The sequence below is a fragment of the Grammomys surdaster genome, unplaced genomic scaffold, assembly GCF_004785775.1.
Source record: "Grammomys surdaster isolate TR1022 unplaced genomic scaffold, NIH_TR_1.0 62, whole genome shotgun sequence".
In the NCBI taxonomy this organism is placed as follows: Eukaryota; Metazoa; Chordata; class Mammalia; order Rodentia; family Muridae; genus Grammomys; species Grammomys surdaster.
The window spans coordinates 12,632,185-12,651,580 of NW_021604564.1; the positions used below are offsets into that span (position 1 = coordinate 12,632,185).

At 43.8% G+C, this 19,396-nt stretch overlaps 1 protein-coding gene across 2 annotated transcripts in view; it reads left to right on the forward strand.

Moving 5' to 3' along the window:
- Positions 1-313: 313 nt before the first annotated feature.
- Pld1 (phospholipase D1) overlaps positions 314-19,396 on the forward strand; it is a 196,118-nt gene continuing 177,035 nt past the window's right edge. Inside the window, exons 1-2 of one of the 2 annotated variants that reach the window (XM_028763312.1) lie at positions 314-420; positions 1,958-2,107. The gene's annotated coding sequence lies outside the window, so the exon portion shown is untranslated. Of the gene's footprint in view, positions 421-1,957; positions 2,108-3,053; positions 3,181-19,396 lie in introns of those variants that run through there. The other variant, XM_028763305.1, reaches the window with a different exon arrangement.

Below are 19,396 nucleotides of genomic sequence, written 5' to 3' on the forward strand. Positions count from 1 at the left end.
TGGTAGAACAAATAGTATTTATTTACCTTTAAGATGACTTTTAAATATGATTTTGGGTCAATACATCTAAATGGAAACAGAAACTACTCTTAGACTTTGTGCTAAAATAGATTCCATATAATCATTTCAAAAAGTAACTTGGCAATATAATACGGGCGAGTATTTTGAGAGGGAAATAAGTGGAATAATCCAAAGTAAATAAAAAGGTATAGGAGAACATAGTTATTATAGTATTCTGTAATAATGATCTCTTATGGTCTCATCTAGGCCTTGAACTCACTGTAGCTGAGAGTGACGTTAATCTTCTGAGTCTCCTGCATCCTCCTCCCAAGAGCTGAGACTACAGAAACGTGTCACCATATCCAATTTTTGTAGCTGATAGAATTGGCTCATCCTGCGAACTGGCTCTTACATTCTCAGGTATTTAGTGAGCTAATTGTGAAAGCATGCCATTATTTAAAAAGAAAAATCAAGATTTCCGAGGCTGATGACATGGTTCAGAGGCTACTCTTCCAGCTACTGGTGCCACAGGGCGGCTCACAACTGTTTATAACTTCAGTTCTAGAGGATCCAGTGCTCTCTTCTGACCTCCATAGGCACTGCATGCACATGGTGCATGGAGATAGATGCAGCAAACACCACATGCATGAAAAAAAATCAAAGTTTCCGAGATTTAAATTTCCTAAATTAATTGGGACAACAAGGGCTAATATTTTTTTAAACTCCTCTTTTATCAGTTATTACATTCATTTGAATTTGAAATTCTATTCACTATTCACTTGAAATTGTATATGGTTTTGTGTAGCAGAAGTGCAACATATGTACTACATAGTCTTTCTAAGCTGTACGTTCTGTAGTAATGTCATATGGGTACCTTGAGAATATTTATGGTAGGAATATGTATATCATGGAAACTGGCAAGCACTACAGCTAAGCCTCCCTTCTTCCCCTCCAGCTTACCCGTCAGTTCTGTCATTCCTATGATAGATCTGACAGTAGAGACAGGATGCTTCTGACTTCTCCCCTCTCTTCCCTAACACAGCAGTTCTAAGTCTTGGTAAAGTAATCATCAGATTTCTCAAGGTTCTATGGTGCACCTATGAAATGAGATGCTTGGGGTGGGGTGGGCCTGGTGGATGGGACTCAAATGAGTACTTTGTAAGTTTTCTTGAGACTTTGGCCATCACTCAGAGCCTGCTTGGCCCTTCCTGAGGGTGCTTCCTAAGAAGGTCCCTGCACCTGTATGTCTTGTTCAGCATTAGCTAACTTGGTTACTGGGCCCTGGCCACCTTGCTTGATAGCCTTGGTTTTTATGTTTAGATATAAATCCTGCTCATGAGAAACTAACAAGAAGCTGTTATTTTGTGTATTGCCCCGTTGCTAATGCCAGGCCCTGCCCCTCACACGTTTTTCTTTGGAGCATACCAGCCTCTCTAAGGTACCAGTTCTGTGCCACAAAAAAATGGGGATTAGCTGGGGAGGCAGGAGTACTGGGTTTACATTCCCTTCTCCCTGTGCTGGACAAAAGTTGATTTTGACTTTGTAGCAATTCAGCTGCCTTTCCACTGGATAGCCAGGCATGTTCTTCACCTTGTATGTTGTGCTGACTGGGGCATCTCTCCCCAATTATTTGCATGGCTTGCCTTTTCATCTTCCAAGCCAATGACAAAATGGTGAAATGTTGTGTCCTTGGACATTGAAAGCTGTATCCTGTCTTATCCACATTTATCTGTCCATTGTCTCACCTGATGTTAGCCTTTTGCCTTGGGTCATTACAATGTCAGCAATTTCTATACAAGAACTTGGGCTCCGTGAGGGCAGGTGGGTGCCTGCTACTTAGTAAGTGTTCAGTTAGGTGCTTGTTAGATGAACCTGCCTGCGTGTTAGTAAATGTGTTTAAACCCTGGCTTCCCAAGCCATTTGTCAGTTTCTCTCATCTTTCTTCTCGCGTTCACAGATGTTCAGTTTGGAGACACCACTGCAATTTCAAACAAGTACTGCTGTCAATAGACCAGAAAGGAAACCTGGAACTTTCTCTGTGAATGTCACCTTTCATTGACCGAAGGCTCACAAGGATTTGATTCAGTTGCATCTCTTTGTCCCGTGGGTGAGTCTTCTGTGATGGAATGGATTGAGCAAATGGAAAGCAGTGTGAAGTAAATGTGACAGATTTGGGGACCTTTTCACTCTTTTTGTATTCTAACAGTTTTTTGAGTTGGGACTAGGAAGGCACCTCTCACTTAATGAACTACTAGGAGGCTAGAAATACGTGTTGGAGTGTGTGTCCTGACTCACCCTCAATGAAAGAAATAGGATAGGGTTGTCTAACAATGAGGTCACTTCTGAAGATCCGTTGATAGCAAGGTTAATAGGTTACAGTGAAAGCCTTCATCTTGTATTCATAGCAGTCCCTGTTTATGCTGGCATTGGGGACTCTGACAAGCACAGTGTTTGGTGCCAAGAGTGCCCATTAGGTGCTACTGAGTCCAAGACAGTCTAGAACTTGCGTGTATGTCTAACTGCTGGCCCTTGGGATGCATGTAGCTGAGAATGACTATGCATTCAGCCCAACACAGATAATGTGAAATTACTTGAAGCAGGAAAGATTTTCTAACCGCTTGGGGCAGTTCTCAGTAGTGGGGTCCATAGCTGATGACATTATGACAGTGCTGTGACAGCCAAAGGCTGAACACAACTGCAAGCATCCATTTAAAGCAGGACTGAATTGTGTAGATCCCCTGAAGTGGGCTGGTATTTTGTTTTCCCTGATAGTGATTTTGTTACTTTCAAACAATATTATGGTATTGATATTTATTTTTCCCTAAAACTGATGTGTTGAAATCCCCACCCTCAGGGCTATGGTGATATGAACTGGCATCTTTGGGAGATACTGGCTCTCCTCATGAGTGGGGTTGTTACCCATTTCAGGTTACAGGGAAGTGAGACCTCATAACACAATAATACTATGTAAATATATTTTTAAATACAATTTTATATACATTAAAAAATGTATTTGCATTGATTTACAGACAAGTTATGGAGGTGGTAGAGAATGTCCATCATTTGGGTTTCTTGACCACAGAGGTGAAATGCCATTCCCTTGACTTCATAACAAGAGACACATGGTCAGACTGACTTATGAGTCCTCTTGCCTTGATTGCCTGCCTGAAGAAGGATCTGGTAAAGCTATTTCTATTGTGGGGCTGTTTTTTTCTACTATGTCAAGTCTACACAGCTTGTGAGAGCAGTCAAATTGGGGCAAGGAGTTATTGGACACTTCTTAGTAAGATGAGTAGCAACTGGAATTTGGAATTTTTGTGCATAAAAAGATTTGTCTCTTGAAATTATTTATTTACATATTATTCAATTATTTATATGGAATGAACTAATGCTTTTTGTCTTATGCTTTGGGGTACTATCTATGACTATCTCATTTAGTTATCTCTTACTTTTAAACAATTTTATTTGAATTTGTGTCTGTGTGTGTGTGTAGGTGTGAAATTCAGGGAGGCAAGATTTCTACCACCAAGCTACATCACTAACTCCTGTTAAAATGTTAGTTATTTCTTAATATCATCGATGACTTCTTCCTAGGTTTAAGGACTCAGGGAGTGTCTGAGTCTTCTGTAAACAAGATGGCCATTTGTTTGGTGAGAAGGAGTAACTAGCTGTGATGATTTTTGTCATCTCCATTATTATTAATTATTACATGATCTTATGTGACTTGGAATCACCCAGAACTTGTGATTTTAGGAATAATGACCTTGAACTGGTCTTCCTGCCTTTAGCAGGAAGTGCTCGGTGCTAGCACTACAGGGGTATTATCATCATACCTGGTTTATGTGGATTAGAGATTGAACTCAAAGCTTTGTATACTCTAGGCAAGTGCTTTACCAACTGAACTTCATCCCATCTTCTAAAAGTAATGAATATTATCTTATTTCTCTTCCTTCCTTCCTTCCTTCCTTCCTTCCTTCCTTCCTTCCTTCCTTCCTTCCTTTCTTTCTTTCTTTCTTTCTTTCTCTCTTTCTCTCTTTCTCTCTCTCTTTCTTTCTTTCTTTCTTTTGAGACAGGGTTTCTCTGTGTAGTCCTGGCTGTCCTGGAACTCACTCTGTAGACCAGGCCGGCCTCGAACTCAGAAATCCGCCTGCCTCTGCCTCCCAAGTGCTGGGCTTAAAGGCGTGCGCCACCACCGCCCGGCATATCTTATTTCTTTGTCATAGCACATAAACCAAATTGGTCCAGGAGGAGGTCAGAAGTTGTATTTAAGTGTCTGAGTTTCATCTGGTCTGTGGTCTGTGTGGCTACAGCTCTCAGAGCTGATAGGGAACAAGGTAGCATCAAAGCTCCAGTCAGGTCTGTAGCTGACCCGGTTCTTTAGGCCCTGACCTGGCTCTTGGGTTCCACAGACACCCTGGATCTTCTTCTCCTCAGAGGGAAGGACTGGAAATGTTCCCCACACAGACACTGATGGTAAAACGTCAGCCCACTGCTTAATGGCCCAGGTCTGGGTGGGGAGTTACTCAAGCAGAAGATGTTTAAGTGACTTTGATACCTGGGCACTGGATCATTATCTATCTCCATATGATCTTCTACAGCATCTGTTTGCTTTGTTTCTGTCCAGCTCCATTTCCTACCATTATGATTATGTGCTGAGCCAGTGTTGCTTACATTATCTTGATTTGGTGGCCTGAAAGCGTCTTCCTTAGTTTTAAAGTCTCTTTCAGGAATCAGTGATGTTTATATTTATCTGTTGTCTGACAAATGAGTCATGGAAAATGACGGCCTTATGACACATTTGAGGAAGGATAGCAGTTAAGAAGGAATAAGCTTCTCAAATAGTCTAACAATGGGAGGAAGACGAATAAACTTAGCCAACTTCAGTCCGCTTTACATAAGAGACCCAGAATAAACGAGTGGTTTAAAAACCTTACTTATGGTGGTGCATGGTAATCCCTTTCCCAGTAGTAAGATACTGGCATACACTGGTTACCTTTCTTGTTGGTGGGACAGAATGTCTGACAAACACAACTTAAGGAAGGAGGGGTTTATTTAAGTTTGAGGGTACAGTTGGGGAGATGTCACTGTGGCAGCCAGGCTTACTGTATCCACAGCCAGGAGGGACAGCATGAGAGACATTAGGGCTCGGCCTACTTTCTTCTTTTTGTGTAGCTTAGGACTCCAGCTAATGGACGGGTGCCACCCACATTAGAGAGGGGCTTCTCCAGGGATTAACAAAATCCAGACATGCCCAGAGGCATCTGTGTTCTCTGATTTTAGAGAACCTGTCAAGTTGATCATCAATATTAACTATCATTTTGGTCAAACGCTGGTTAAAAATACACATTCAAATGAAAGATATGGGATCATGGAGATGGCTCAGATGGTAAAGGCACCTGCCACCAAGACTGGTCACCTCACTTTGGTCCCCAGAACCTGCATGGTGGAAGAACAAAACCCAACTCCTGAAAACTATATGTTGGCCACCACATAACATGCCACAGTCCCCACATCGTAATTAGCTAGATAAATAAATACAATTTAAAAACATTTAAAAAAGATATCCATATCATATGTACTTAATTTTAAGAAATTATGTGAATCGGTGTTTTGCCTGCATGTACATCTGTCTGTGTACCATGTACCTGTATACCAAGCCTAGTGCCTGTGGAGGCCAGAAGACTGTATTAGATCCCGTGGAACTATAATTACAGACAGTTGTGAGCCTCTATGTGGATAATGGGATTTGAACTGGGGTCTTTTGGAGAGAGCAGCAAGTGCTCTTAATTGCCGAGTCACCTCTCTAGCCTCTGCATTTACCTTCTGAGTCAGCAAAGGCAGTCAATTCCTGTAATAGCAGCATTCCAGAGGAAAAAGGTATTAAGAGTTCAAGGCCAACCTCAATTACCACTTTGAAGCATAAAATCCTATGTCAAGAAATCAGATATAGGGCTAGTATATAGCTCCGTGGATAACGGTTGCTTTTCACAAGCTTGGTGACTTGAGTTCAATCCTTGGATCTGACTGTAGTAGGAGATAAACAACTCTCAGGGGTGGGGGGATTGTTCTCCATCCTCCCCCAAACACTATCTTGGTATTTTTTTCTCTTTCCTCCCCCATTCCATCCACTGCTGATATACAACAACAATTACAATAATAATATATAAAAACAAAAAGACAGCCTGGGTTTGTTTCTGAAGTCCTCCTAGGAACATCATTTACTTAAAAATTTTTATTTTATAGTAAATTCTTTGAGAAGTCTGAAGATCATGAATAGTCAGTGGCTGGTTATTCTCTACTCTTGCAGTGTCTCCATTCAGACAAGCAGGGCATCTCTCATAAGCCTATTGGTCAAATCAGGTTGTTCATCCTCTGGAAGTCACTAGTTAAACAATAACCTGCTTTAGTAATTGTACAATCTGTCACTCTCTAGTTCAGTCTATGTGTATATTCAGCTGGTCCAAAAATCAGTACTAGAAATTATAGCTAGGTATGGTGGTACACACCCTTAGTTTTTGCCCTCAGGAGGCAGATGCCAGCACAGCTCTTTGAGTTTGAGGTCAGCCTGGTCTACATATGAAGTTCCAGGACAGCCAGAGATACACAGTGAGACCCCGTCTGAACCAACCAACCACACAAACAAAACTGTGGGCAAGATGGAGAATAATGCTGGTTTGTAGCTGGGATAATTAGATTTCTAGCTCTAGGTTTGCAGCTAAATTAGTGTGAGTCCAGCTGATCTGGAAATTCAGTCAGCACTGTTGTGATTCACCCTTGCCCCTGGCATGAACTCCCCATGGTTCTAGAGTATCTGGGCGGATAATCTACATTTTGCACAAGTTCCCACATCCTGCTGCAGCTGCAGATCTGGGGACTAGGACATGAGAGTCACTGATAAGATGGCTAAGCAGACACAACAATAACTGTGATCCAAAGAGTCAATGCTGTGTGTGAAGTACTGCAGAACTGCAGGTGAGTGGGGATGGGGAAGTGAGCTCGAAGATAAGCAGCTATTGCATAGCTAGCAGCTTTGATGGAAAAGAACTGTCAAGTAGGCCTCAAAGGCAGGCATTTATAGGAGATGACAGCTCTTTCAGAAAGGAAGGGTAAGGAATGCCCATGGAAGGGGGAGGGTGTACAACATTGGGGTGCAGGTTTGCTTCTATGAAGAGAACTACTAGGTACAAATGAAGTTGAGAATGGAAGAACAGGGATTAAAAAAGAAATCAAGCGTGTGTGTGCGTGTGTGTGTGTGTGTGTGTGTGTGTGTGTGTGTGTGTGTGCGTGCACATGTGCACCTCTCATGTGTTCAGGTGCCTACAGAGGCCAGAAGACAGTGTTGGATCACCTGGGGCTGTAGTTACAGGTTACTGTGAGTTACTGGACTTCGATGCAGGGTACTGAACTCAGGTCCTCTGCAAGATGCTCTGAACTACGGGGTCATCACTCCAGTCTTGAGAGCTAGAATTTCATGCTAAGGTGTTCTGGGTTTTGGACTCTGTGAGCAAGCATAGCCATAGCTGTGCTTATGGACAGCTCCAGCATTATGCCAGTTGGCTTGGCAAGAAAGAGATTCCAGAAGAGCAGTTAAAAATTATTGAGACAGCATGACCCAGAAGTAGAATGGGCTGAAAAAGAGCCTGAGGTGGCAAGTACGAAGTCTTCTGGTGCACCTTCGGCAAATGTGGTGGCTGGCTTCGTTCTGGGGGGTGACAGCAAGGAAGGGTCAAAGGAGACAAAATACTTAGTCAGAACTCCTTTCTGTTCAAAAACAGGTCTATAGACTGCTACCAAAGTAATATGTAACTCTCATGTTATTCTGGGCTCCTAGGGCTCTGTGTTCAATTTTCAGGAATGCTGTAAGATTTAGATGCAACAATGGTTTAAAGTTAAACAAAATGGGTTATATTAAACCCAAAGATGATAAAACACTCGGAGTTTTCTGCTACATTATGATTTATATCCTATTAATTCCTCTTTCCTTGAGGACACATTTGTCTATTTTTTCTGTGTGGAGATACTGTGTACTGTGTTGCTGCGTGCCTCTCCACTGTCCCGTGAGTTGAACTTGGTGGCCGTGATAGGAACGTGTCTAGATGGAAATTGAAAAACTCTGCAAGTCATGGTCTGTCTCTGTTGCTAGTCCTAAGAAGGTGACAGCTACAATGTTGATGGGATGTAGGGTGTTTGTAGCTGTCACACTGAGATTAAACAAATCGAGGGAGTGTTCCTCTAGCAGACTATCTGGTTCATAAGCAAGATGCTTAATGAACAAGCGAAGTTCAGGGATACGCCTGGCTTCAGGAGTCCACCTTCACACCGAAAAGGAAACATGGGGACCTTCTTTTGCTATAGTTTGGCTATGGATGAAAGAGTTTAGCAGAACCTCACAGGAACCATTAGAATCAGTTACTACATGAACTTTAGAATGAAGACTACCTTATATTTTATTATTCAGAGATTTTATGCTATGTTTCTTTTATCTGAGCATCTTTACAGTAGATATTTGTATATAGGTATACATAAATACCTATGTTTCTTGGAATGTTGATTATTAGCAATTTACCATTATATAATTCTTGTTTATTTAAGACTGTTTAAAACTCTCTGTGGAAGACTAGGGATGTAGCTCCATTGGTAGAGCATGTACGTAGCATGCACAAGGCCCTGGATTCTGTCCCCAGCACCATATAAACCAGGTGTAGTGACACACTCCTGTAACCCTAGCATTTGGGAAGTGGTGGCAAGAACATCAGATATTTAAGGTACCAGCTTGGACTACATGGTGAGTTTATGACCAGCCTAGGCTACATGAGGCACTGTCTCCAAAACAAACAAACAAACAAACAAACAAACAAACAAATCAAGGTAGCTCTCCTTTATGTGTGCCTTCAAATCCTCTCAAATTCTCCCTTGACCCCCACCCCCTTGCTAGTAGCCAGTTCTATGAAGAGCCCTAGCAGGCACATACTGTGCTACTGATGTGTCATACTTAGAAATGGGGCCACCTTTAACCAACGGGAGAACATAGCTGCTCCCTTTCCTTCTCTATGACAGTGGTTCTGGGAGGCATTCTAGAGAGCTTCCCAGAAGTCCTCAGGGTTCCAGCAGCTGCCTCCAGCCACAGCCAACTCTACAAAACGTCCTTGTTTGGGCTGGGCCTCCATGCTTGGCCATTCCCCTAGGTTCTTCACTATGTTTCTTGGTGGTATTCCTTATAAGCCACCTGGCATAACTTCCTGTCACACAGATGGGGACAAGGCCATTGTTGGGGCAGAAGCCACCTTCTGAACAAGGCCTCTGCTTGCCCCCTGCCTTGCTTCTTATTGTATTATACCTGCCATCAATGATGGTTTGCTCATGCTAGCCCTTCTGTTAGGATTCATTTATTATTATTATTGCTATTATTATCAATTCATTTTTACTTTATATGGACAAGTGTTTAGTGCATGTATACATATGTACCACATGACCACAGAGGAGAGAAGGCAGCATTGGATCACCTAGAACTGGATTTACAGGCAGTTGTGAGCTGGCTGACATTTGGTGCTGGGAACCAGATTCTAAGAGCAGAATATATCCACAACCATTAACCTGTCTCTCCTGTCCTGCTTCCAAGAACTCCAGTTCTTAAGAGTGTTTGGGAAATTATAGGATTCTGTCATTTACTACAACCTCAGTATCACAAAAGAGGAAACTGAGGCTCAAAGTGGAAAGGCCTGGCCCAGTGTTTTCAACAGATTTAAGGCAGAGCTGAGCCCCGTTCTACTTTCTATGAATATCTGCTTCTGGCTCCTGAAGTGTCTACAAATCTCTCCATTCTGGTCCTGAGACTCTATTGAACTAAATGTTTCTTCCTTGTACCTCCCAAGATGAGTAGCAGCCCTTTCACCTGTGGCTCCTTATTGCCTGAGATGCTCTGATGCTCTCTGAAGACCAGATAATACCTCACTTTTACTCAACAGTTGAATCTGATTCCTCAGACATTTGCTGTCACTGTATTTTTGTTTGTCGATTTTGTTTTGAGACTAGATCTCATTCTCTGTGTAGTCCTGGATCTCCCTATGTAGACCAGGCTGTCTCAGAGTTCACAGAGACTATCCTGCTTTTGCTTCCTGAGTGCTGGAACTAAAGGCATGTGCTACCACACTCAGCTTATTTTTCATAACAGGGTTTCTCTACGCAGCTCTGGCTATTTTGGAACTCACTCTGTAGACTAGTCTGGCCTTCAACTCAGAGATTCTCAGAGATCCTTTTGAGTGCTCACTGGTGAGTTTTTATAAGTATTTTTGATTAGCGCAGTAGAGGACAAATTGAGAAAGAGCTGTTCCTTATTCAGAGAGAGTTCATAGGTACTGGGGGTTAATTCAGTGGTAGAGCTGGGTTCAAACCCACCACCAACAAAATCAGCTCAGTGAAAAGAGCAAATGGTCTATGCACGTGTGTATCATATATTGTATGATTGGGATGTGAGAGTAGGAAGAGATTATAAGATATTCACCCTAGTTATGTAGAAAATATGCATGGACCACTTGCTAAACAATGCTCATGTTTGCAGTATGCAGAATGAGAAGAATAAATCAACATATTAAGGAAATGACTTCTTGATTCCTACAGCTTCCATCTCAACACCATGATGTTCTTACAGCCAGATCTTGTGAGGTTGTCAAATATTCAGAAGGCCCAAAGGGACCCAACTCCCTTTAGCTAATGACACTTCAAATATCTCCAGCCAGGCATTCTGGCTGTCATGGGCCTATGATTCTAGCACTTGGGGGATACAAGCAGGAGCTCAAGATCACCTCCATTTGGGTTTTGCTCAACTCCTGTATCCACAGCCAATTTGATGTGAACAACTAGTAAAAACGTGTCTCCCTGTTTCCTTTTCATCGTAAGCATGAAACAAGTGTTTAAGCCAGGCACAGGTCTGAACCCACTTGTTTATTAAGCATCTTGTTTATGAGTCAGATAGTTTGCTAGAAGAATACCCCCTCTGTTGTTCATTCACAGTGTGACAACAGCAAGTACCACATATCCATCTGATCAACACTTTTACCCATCACCTTCTCAGGACTAACAGCAGAAATCAACTGTGATGTGCAGTGTTTTTCAATTCCCATGTAGATAAGTTCAACCGATGGGATCGTGGGGAGACACAGCAGCACAGCACACAGTGTTTCCACACTGACCAACAGACAAAAGTGTCCTGGAGAGCAGAGGAATTAACAAAATGCAAAATCATAAACCACAGACAATTTTGAGTATTCTGTCGCCCTGAACTTAATATAAGTTACTTGAACTTGATCTTCCTGCCTCTAACATCTAACCTCTGGGATTTCAGGCATGTGCCTCCATATTCCTCTTTAACATTAGTTTGTCCTTGAGACAGGTCTCATTGCATAGCCCGGTCTGATGTCAAGTTTGTTATCCTCCTGCCTCAGTTTCCCAAGGAGCTGTGATTTGTACCAGAATGCCCCCCCCCACACACACATAGAGCCTTTGATAACACTCTCCTCTGTGTATCCTTGGTCCAGTCCATCTCAGATCATTTTAAAGTGCCGCCCCATTCACAGTCTTTTGCTTTGTTCCCTGGTTGGTGAACAGCACGACCTGTAGCTGGTCAGATGTTAGCACTGGTATTCTCAGGTATGAGCATATACGTGAGCAGACTCTAGAATGATGCTGGGATCCTGTGTGCACGCCAAAGCACGTTCCTAGTTCCCTATGTTGACAGAGCACGGAGGTGCTGGGTTTGTTTTTCTGTGACTCACAGCAGCCAGGGGAGAGGCAGCCATTCCTAATTCTTCCTGTGTCCCTTTGCTGCTGTGGCTGCTGTAGTCTGTACTTAGATAGGAACCTAAAGTCTCACCCTTCTAAAGGCTTATGCAGGCACCGGGCTTGATATCTCCTCTCCCGGGGCAGACTGATGACCAGGGTCCCAGATCCATTCTTGCTCCTTGAAGTTTGTTTTGGGTCATCTCAACCCAACTATACTTCGTAGATGAAACTTCGAAGATGAACAGGAGATATAAATGATGGACATGGCCCCTGGTTACATGGCGGGGCCAGCAGCTCAAATTAGAACACAACTCAGGCTTAGGCATAGGCTGGAGAGGGAGGACTACTTTAAGATTCAAGACTGTATTTGACTTGAACTTGATGAAATAGATGCCTGTGGGAATTCGGAGGGTCCTGAGTATCCAGGAGAGAGAACAGAAGGATGGTGGGCTTTGCAAGAGGGAAGCTTTGTGTAAGTTTACAAATGTCTCCTAGACTCCCCTCGCTGTGGAATGACAAGAGACCTAAAGAGATAGAAGAACCCTAAGCAACATCAGTGTTTAAAGGAGGCTGTTGGCAGAGAAGCCCCAGACCTTACCAGCCTGGACCCCCGCTGAGGGGAGCTGAGAAAGGAAGGAAGCAACATAAACAAAGAGCCTGGGCCCAGCATTGTGACCAAGGCTGGGAACAGGCAGAGCCATTGTGCTCTGAGAGCAGTTTCCCAAGTTCATCTATTCAGAGCTGGGATCACAATCTATGAACCCCTCCCTCCAGCCTCTGAAGAGGGATCGGATTCACTGCGTTATGGGCAATGGCCTGTGGACAGGAAGACATTTGACACCTCTGTACCTTGTCAATACTTTGATCCAGCCTTTTATAGTTAGTCCCAGAGACAGATGTGTCTATGTGAACTGCAGGCCTGAGAAGTGTCATTGCCTTCCTGTTTGATGTCTCTTCAGGTCTCCCCTGTAGGAGTCACTGCGTTTCCCCTCAGTCACTGACCCGATGTTTTCCCTCTCACCTGTCTCCTGCCTGACATGTCAGGTGGGTTCTTCCCTGTAATTTAGTGACATACCAGATCTCACGTTGGCCCAGAATGTGTGTCAGTCACTCCTGGTGGTTATGTTACCAGGCATCTAAAGAGACTGCTGAGCTGACTGATAAGTTTCTCAATGGCTATATGGCTGGGTTGTTACTCAGCAAGAAGCACACCGGAGAGCCGTGAGACTTGGAAGATGAAGGTGTATGCCACCAAACCTGACGACTTGAGTTTAATTCTTGGAACCTACATGGTAGAAGGGGAGAACTGACTCTTATGAGTTGTTTTCTGGTCTCCATGTTCATTCTGTGACACACACACACACACACACACACACAGAGAGAGAGAGAGAGAGAGAGAGAGAGAGAGAGAGAGAGAGAGAGAGAGAGAAAGAGAGAAAGAAAGAAAGAGAGAGAATAACTAAATAAATGTAATAGCATGCCTCAGACATACGGGAAGTTGCTGGTTTAGAAAACAAGATGACTATTAATGTAACGTGAAAAAGACAGAACCTTATCTGGAGATATAGCAGAGTAAATTTTCTACAGCACAAATCTGTTGAATGAGTGAGTTTGGCTATAACCACAGGCTTGCGTATGAAATTCCATTCCATGGGAATTAAAGTTTGTGGCTTTGTAAAAGCATTTATTGCAGATGGTAGAAACCTTTCTCATATTCTCTTGCCAAAGCCTAGAAGCATGGAAAAACAAAGATGGGCTTTTGCTGAGGCTCTGTGTCTACTCTCATCCCCTTCAACATTTAGCATGCCCCCTGTGCACAGCAATGAAGGAACAGCATTGCTGTTCCGGATAACACAGTAACTTAAATGTGCAAGTTTATTACTAAGAAGATGGGAAAGTGAGAGAAAGGCACTCAGAAGTTATGTTTTGTGGATATCACAGATCCCAAGGTAGTGCTGTACCTCATCCCAAGGTAGTGCTGTATCTCTCTTGCAAAAGTGGGTCAGATGCAAGTACATGGGAGTTGATGTCATTAGTTCAAGGTGCCTTCTGCCTGTCTGCAGCTCTCCAATGTGACATCTCCAAGATGTGGTCTTTGTCAGAGAAGGCGGGGGACATGTCCTACTCACGTTGTGGGCAAAGAATGAAGGAAAGGGGAGAGAAGGTTCTGCTTCCTGGAGATGGACTTGCCTCATTATTCGAACCCTCTCATGCACATCTCAGTAGCTGGAGCTTAGTCACCTCAGCTACGACACCTAGTCTCACTCTGAACCTCTTAGTTATAATGAACCTCGTTTTCAAAAGTTGGCCATTATAGCCACATCCTCAGAAAGACACCTTGTACAAAGGAACCTTTAGAGACTCTGGGTGAATCTACATCAGGAAGTCCTTCCTCTGTGTCCTCTCACCAGTAAAACCCGTGCCTCAGAAACCAGCTAAGTTTGCCAGACATGTGGCAGTTAGTAAATCACATGTGGTTAGGAGCTTATTTCAGGGATATGGCATACTCATCAGAAACAGGTAGTACAGACAGAACCAGCATGAGGAGAGGCAGAGGCATGGAGTTGCTGAAGTGTGAGCTTCCTAAGGGGCTTTCAATGGGTAACTGCAGCCCTGTCCAGGGGAGGCTTCCTGTTGACCAATCATTCAACAGAATCTGCAAATCCTCTCATGGCATCAAAGTTAGTAGCTAACAAGGGAGCAGTGCATGTGTGTGTGTGTGTGTGTGTTCGAGTGTGTGTGTGTGTGTATGTGCCCGTGCGCGTGTATATGTGTGTGTTAGTAGCTAGCAAGGGAGCAGTGCATGTGTATGTGTGTGTGTTCCTGTTTGTGCACACATGCATGTGCACAGGCCATAAAATGGCTGTTGCCTCCTTCTGTGCTTCAGCCCTGACAAGACAGTGTCATGACAGCTGACTCTGACTAGACAGACATAAGAAAGCGCACTTTGGGACTGTAGTACATCCCAGGGAAGTCAATACATCATATGTTACTGTTTAATTCCAAAGTAGTCACAGATACGAAGCTGAACCATGCCAGTGGGCATTTTCTCATTTCTGGTACCCAACAAAAGGGTGCTGCCATAGTTATGAGCTCAGATGGCAATCTTGAACTATTGTGCAGCCTGTTATTTTCGCTCTTTGGATCTTATTTTCCATGTATCATAAATAGTTAAGACATCATTTTTTTTTATGTTGTGTGGAATGAGTGAAAGATTTTGAGGTTGATCTGCCACTGTGAACTCATCGAATGTAGCAGCACTTAACATTGTTCTTATAACTAATGGAGATACGTCTAAGTTTTTAACAGCTCAAATGCTTTTTCTTATTTGCACCTAGTTTGATCTTCTGCATACACACACTAACAGATCTTTTCCTCCTTCTGTGTGTGTGTGTGTGGGTGTGTGTGTGTGCACATGCATGCAAATGCCACTCTATTTATGTGAAGGTGAGAGGACAATTTTTCAGATTTAGCTCTCACCTTCCACAAGAGTCCCAGAGATAGATGTCAGGCCACCGGGCTTGTTAGCCAGTGCCTTACCCACTGAGCCATCCCACCAGCCCCTTCATAGCTATCATGATAAAACCATTTTTTACAATGGGAAAGCCCACTTCGATGCACTTGACTAAATATAATTAAAGACTAACATTGTAAGCAACTAGAACACTGTATGTGACAAATGTTACCAGGCATTTTCTATCAGCAAACTATCTGAAACAGTCAGTGTTGTGTTGCTCTTGTAGTACAAAGTTTAAAGCAAAGGAATCCTCTACAGCTGTCTCCAATGTTATCATTTAAAATAATCCCATGCCTCCATTATGGGGTACCGGAAATATTGGGTGGGATACAGCCACTTAGGTAATGGAACCTGGCACTGAGTCAACATCTGGGAGCTTTAGGGCCCAGTTGTTTTTGTTTGCTTATGAAAAGTGAGTCATGTTCTATCAGATAAGTTCCTTTTGTTTTCTCCCTAAGACAGGGTCTCTCCATATAGCCATGGCTGCTCTAGAACTCACTAGGTAGAACAAGCTGGCCTTGAACTCACAGAGATCCACCTGCCACTGCTCCCCAAATTCTGGGATTAACAGCATGTGCCACAGTGCCCAGCCCTGTAAGCTCCTTTTTTATATTGCATTTTTTATTTATGTGTTTTTTGTGATGCACATGTGTGTCACAGCACACATGGAGTGGTGGACAGCAAGCAGGAATCCATTCTCTACTCTTCCACGTGGTCTGCAGTGATGTGCATGTGCCACAGCACCCACAGGGTGGAGAGAACAGTTTGCAGGGTCTGTAGAGTGATTCTCTACCACATAGGTCTGCAGGATGGAACTCATCTCCTCGGGTTTGGTACCTGGCTTCAGGTGCCTGTATCTGCTGAGCCAGCTCACCCCCAGATTTAAGTTCTGGAAAACAGAAATAAGTAATTAGTTACAATGTTTGTTTTAGAGATGGTCCTTTATTGTGAGACTTTTCTGCCACAGTGGAGTCAGTTCTTCCAATGTCATTCTCAGAGGAGACTTCCTTTTATCCCTACAGCAAATAGTTCTTGTCCTTTTCTTAGTGCAAGTCCAGTGACAGATACTCTTGGTCCAAGCCAAGTGAGACTTTCTCAGAAACTTTGTGGTCCTGTGGTGGAGAGACTGGAAGGTCCTCTGATATTAATGAGAACTGTTTGTTTTATTTCATTTTGTATTGTTTGAGAATGAGTCTCACACTGTAGTTCTAGCTGGTGTGGAACACTATGTAGATCATATTGGCTTCAAACTCACAGAGATTCATCTGCCTCAAACTCCTGGGGTTAAAGGCATGCAGCGTTTCAAGAGGCCTGGGCTGGCCTTGAACTTTTTGAATACCTCAAGCTGGTCTTGAATGCCTGATCTTTATGCCACCTCCACCCCCAAGTGCTGGGATTATAGGTATGTACATGTGCCACTTGACTACCGCATCTTGTATGTCCTCTCCCTGTCCAGCACTGGACTTACAGTGCAGGTATATCACCAAGCCCAGTTTTTAATATAGGTGCTGGAAATCCAAACTTAGGTCCTCTTGCTTGCAAAGCAAGTGCATCACCCACTGACCCATTTATAGCATCTTGGCTATTCTCAGAGGATAAGAAGCCACCAAGCTCAGGGGTGCCCTGTGGGCAGGATGCCATATCTATGATCTGCAGGAGGGAAGTGGGAAGAAGCCATAACCAAGATTTTGTGAATGTGCTGGAGGAAGAGACCCAACTTTCCCAGGGGATGGTTTCATGGCAGACATCCCATGTGTTGCTAAGCTCTTCTGTGAGGTGGATGTGGTCTCTGAGGAGAGCTGGGAATGCTGCAGTAAGAATGAGATACAGCTGAAGGATGCCCACTGTCCAGTACTCACACCTGCTCACTTTAGCTTCCACATCAGCAGTGTTCATCAGGAATGCCTTCCCAACCCTGCATCTGAAGCACATCCCTGCCCTGTTCTGTCATGTTGTTGCTGATGCTGCACACAGACACTGCTGCAGCTGTGGCTGCCTTGCTTGCCCCACTGCTGAGAGCCCTGTGTGAGAAGGGGTTTGGTTTTGGTTGCTGTATTCTCTGCAGTGCTGGGTCCCGGCAGGCAGTAAGGGAGGCTACAAATACGGTGCATGCAGGAAGATGCTAAATAGAGATACAACTCTGTAGAATCCAGTTTACAGGGTTCCCTTATGCAAGCAGTAACAAGTTTTCTTAATAAGTACTCTGCTGTGTTTCTGTGTTGAGGGTCTTGGGTAAGACTGATCTCCCATCACAAAACAATAGGCACCATTTGAGTCTTTGACCTCTCGGTTCCTAAACCTCTGTATGAAGCTGAAGACAGTGGGGGTGAGGTTTGCTTACGGGGAGACTTCAAACATGGTAATGAATAAATGAGTATTTATGAAAAAGATATTTAAAAACATATAAAATAAAATAAAATAAAATAAAATAAAATAAAATAAAATAAAATGTCTGCGTGTGTATAGCATACCATGGTGTGGTTGTGGTGGCCAACCTGTGGGAGCTGGCCTCTCCTTCCACCTTTACATGGCTTCTGGTCATTGGGTTTGGTCATTAAGCTTGCATATCAAGTGTCTTTACCCACTGAGCCATGTCTCTATTTCTCATTTTTTAAATTTTATTTTTTCTGATGAATATTAAGAATGGTGAATATATAGTGATAAATATGAAGCAGACACTTTACTTGGGGGCTGGTATTTTAACTTTTAATCCTCAGGCCACACTCTGTCACTGAGGGAAGTCAGGGCAGGAGCTCAAGCAGGAGCCAGGGCAGAGGCCATGGAGGGGTGCTGCCTACTGGCTTTTTCCTCACGGCTTGTTAACCTGAGTTAGCACTTCTGTTCAACTTCCTCAGAGTCTCATATAGCCCAGGTTGTGTAACAGAGGCTGCCCTTGAACTCCTGATCTCCATAAGCTTCAGGGAAGCAGGGAAGTTACCTGCTCATTTTCATATTCTCACAGCTTAGACCAGGACCTGGCCCACAGGAAGCAACAGCGAGCCAACGTGCCTCTTCCCACCAAAGGCCTTGTTGCTTTGCTTTCTAGGAAAACACCTCAGAAGGAAGCCCTACCCCACTCGTGGCTTGGAAGGCCTTCTCTGCATGCTTATCTTTCATTGGACTTCCTGTGTGATGCCCCACTTACACAGTATTGTATTAAGTGCTTTTCTCATTATTGCAACAAGCCATCTGACAAAAAAGCTACCTAAAGGAGCAAGGGTTTCTTTCCATTTAGTTCGAAGGGATACAGGCCATCATAGCAGGGAGGCATGGCAGCAGATCATGATGTGTGGTCACATTGCCTCTGCAGCCAGGAAGCAGAGAGTGTACAGAATTTCAGGCTGGGGTATAAAACACCAAGGCCAACCGTTAGTAGTACACGTCCTCCAGTGAAAGTCTACCTCCTAAAGGTTCCACAGTCTTCCAAAAGCTCCAGTAGCGTAGACCAAGAGTTCAAACACACAGGCCTATGGAGGACCTTTCCCGTTCAAGCCATGCAGCTCTAAATCCTTTCATGGGGATTCCATCTTCCCTGTGAGCTTACTTTATTGCAAGTCTATCCCAATGTACAGGCCATCTCTTGGGTCAGCTTCCCTACGGCCTTTTGCCCTTCTGCTTTGGCTAGCCCATGTAAAGGAAGCTCTGGAGGTGAGCCTTCCCTCAGTGATCTCTCTTCCTACAGTTTCCTTGAACTACCCAGCAAGATTACCCCTGGCTTCTGATTTACTCAGCCAACCAACAGTCTGTGCTTTCAGTCTGTGTGCTTGGGCCTGCTGATATGCTTCTACTAGTCTCTTCCTGTGAGCACCGTAACATACTCTGTTTTCATGCCTCTGGCCAGTTCCTCCTTGCCTCAGTGAGTACGGGGATGCTGACATTCCTGACTCCCTGCCCTTTCTACCCCACTAAGTCCTTCTTCCATACTCACTGCAGCCATTGGCCTGCGAGCTCCTGCATCATACAGCACTGCTTTCTCTCCTTTCTCTCTCTCTCTCTCTCTCTCTCTCTCTCTCTCTCTCTCTCTCTCTCTTTCTCTCTCTCTCTTGCTCTCTTTCCCTCTCTCTCTCTTTCTCTCTCTCCCTCCCTGCTTCCCTGCCTCCC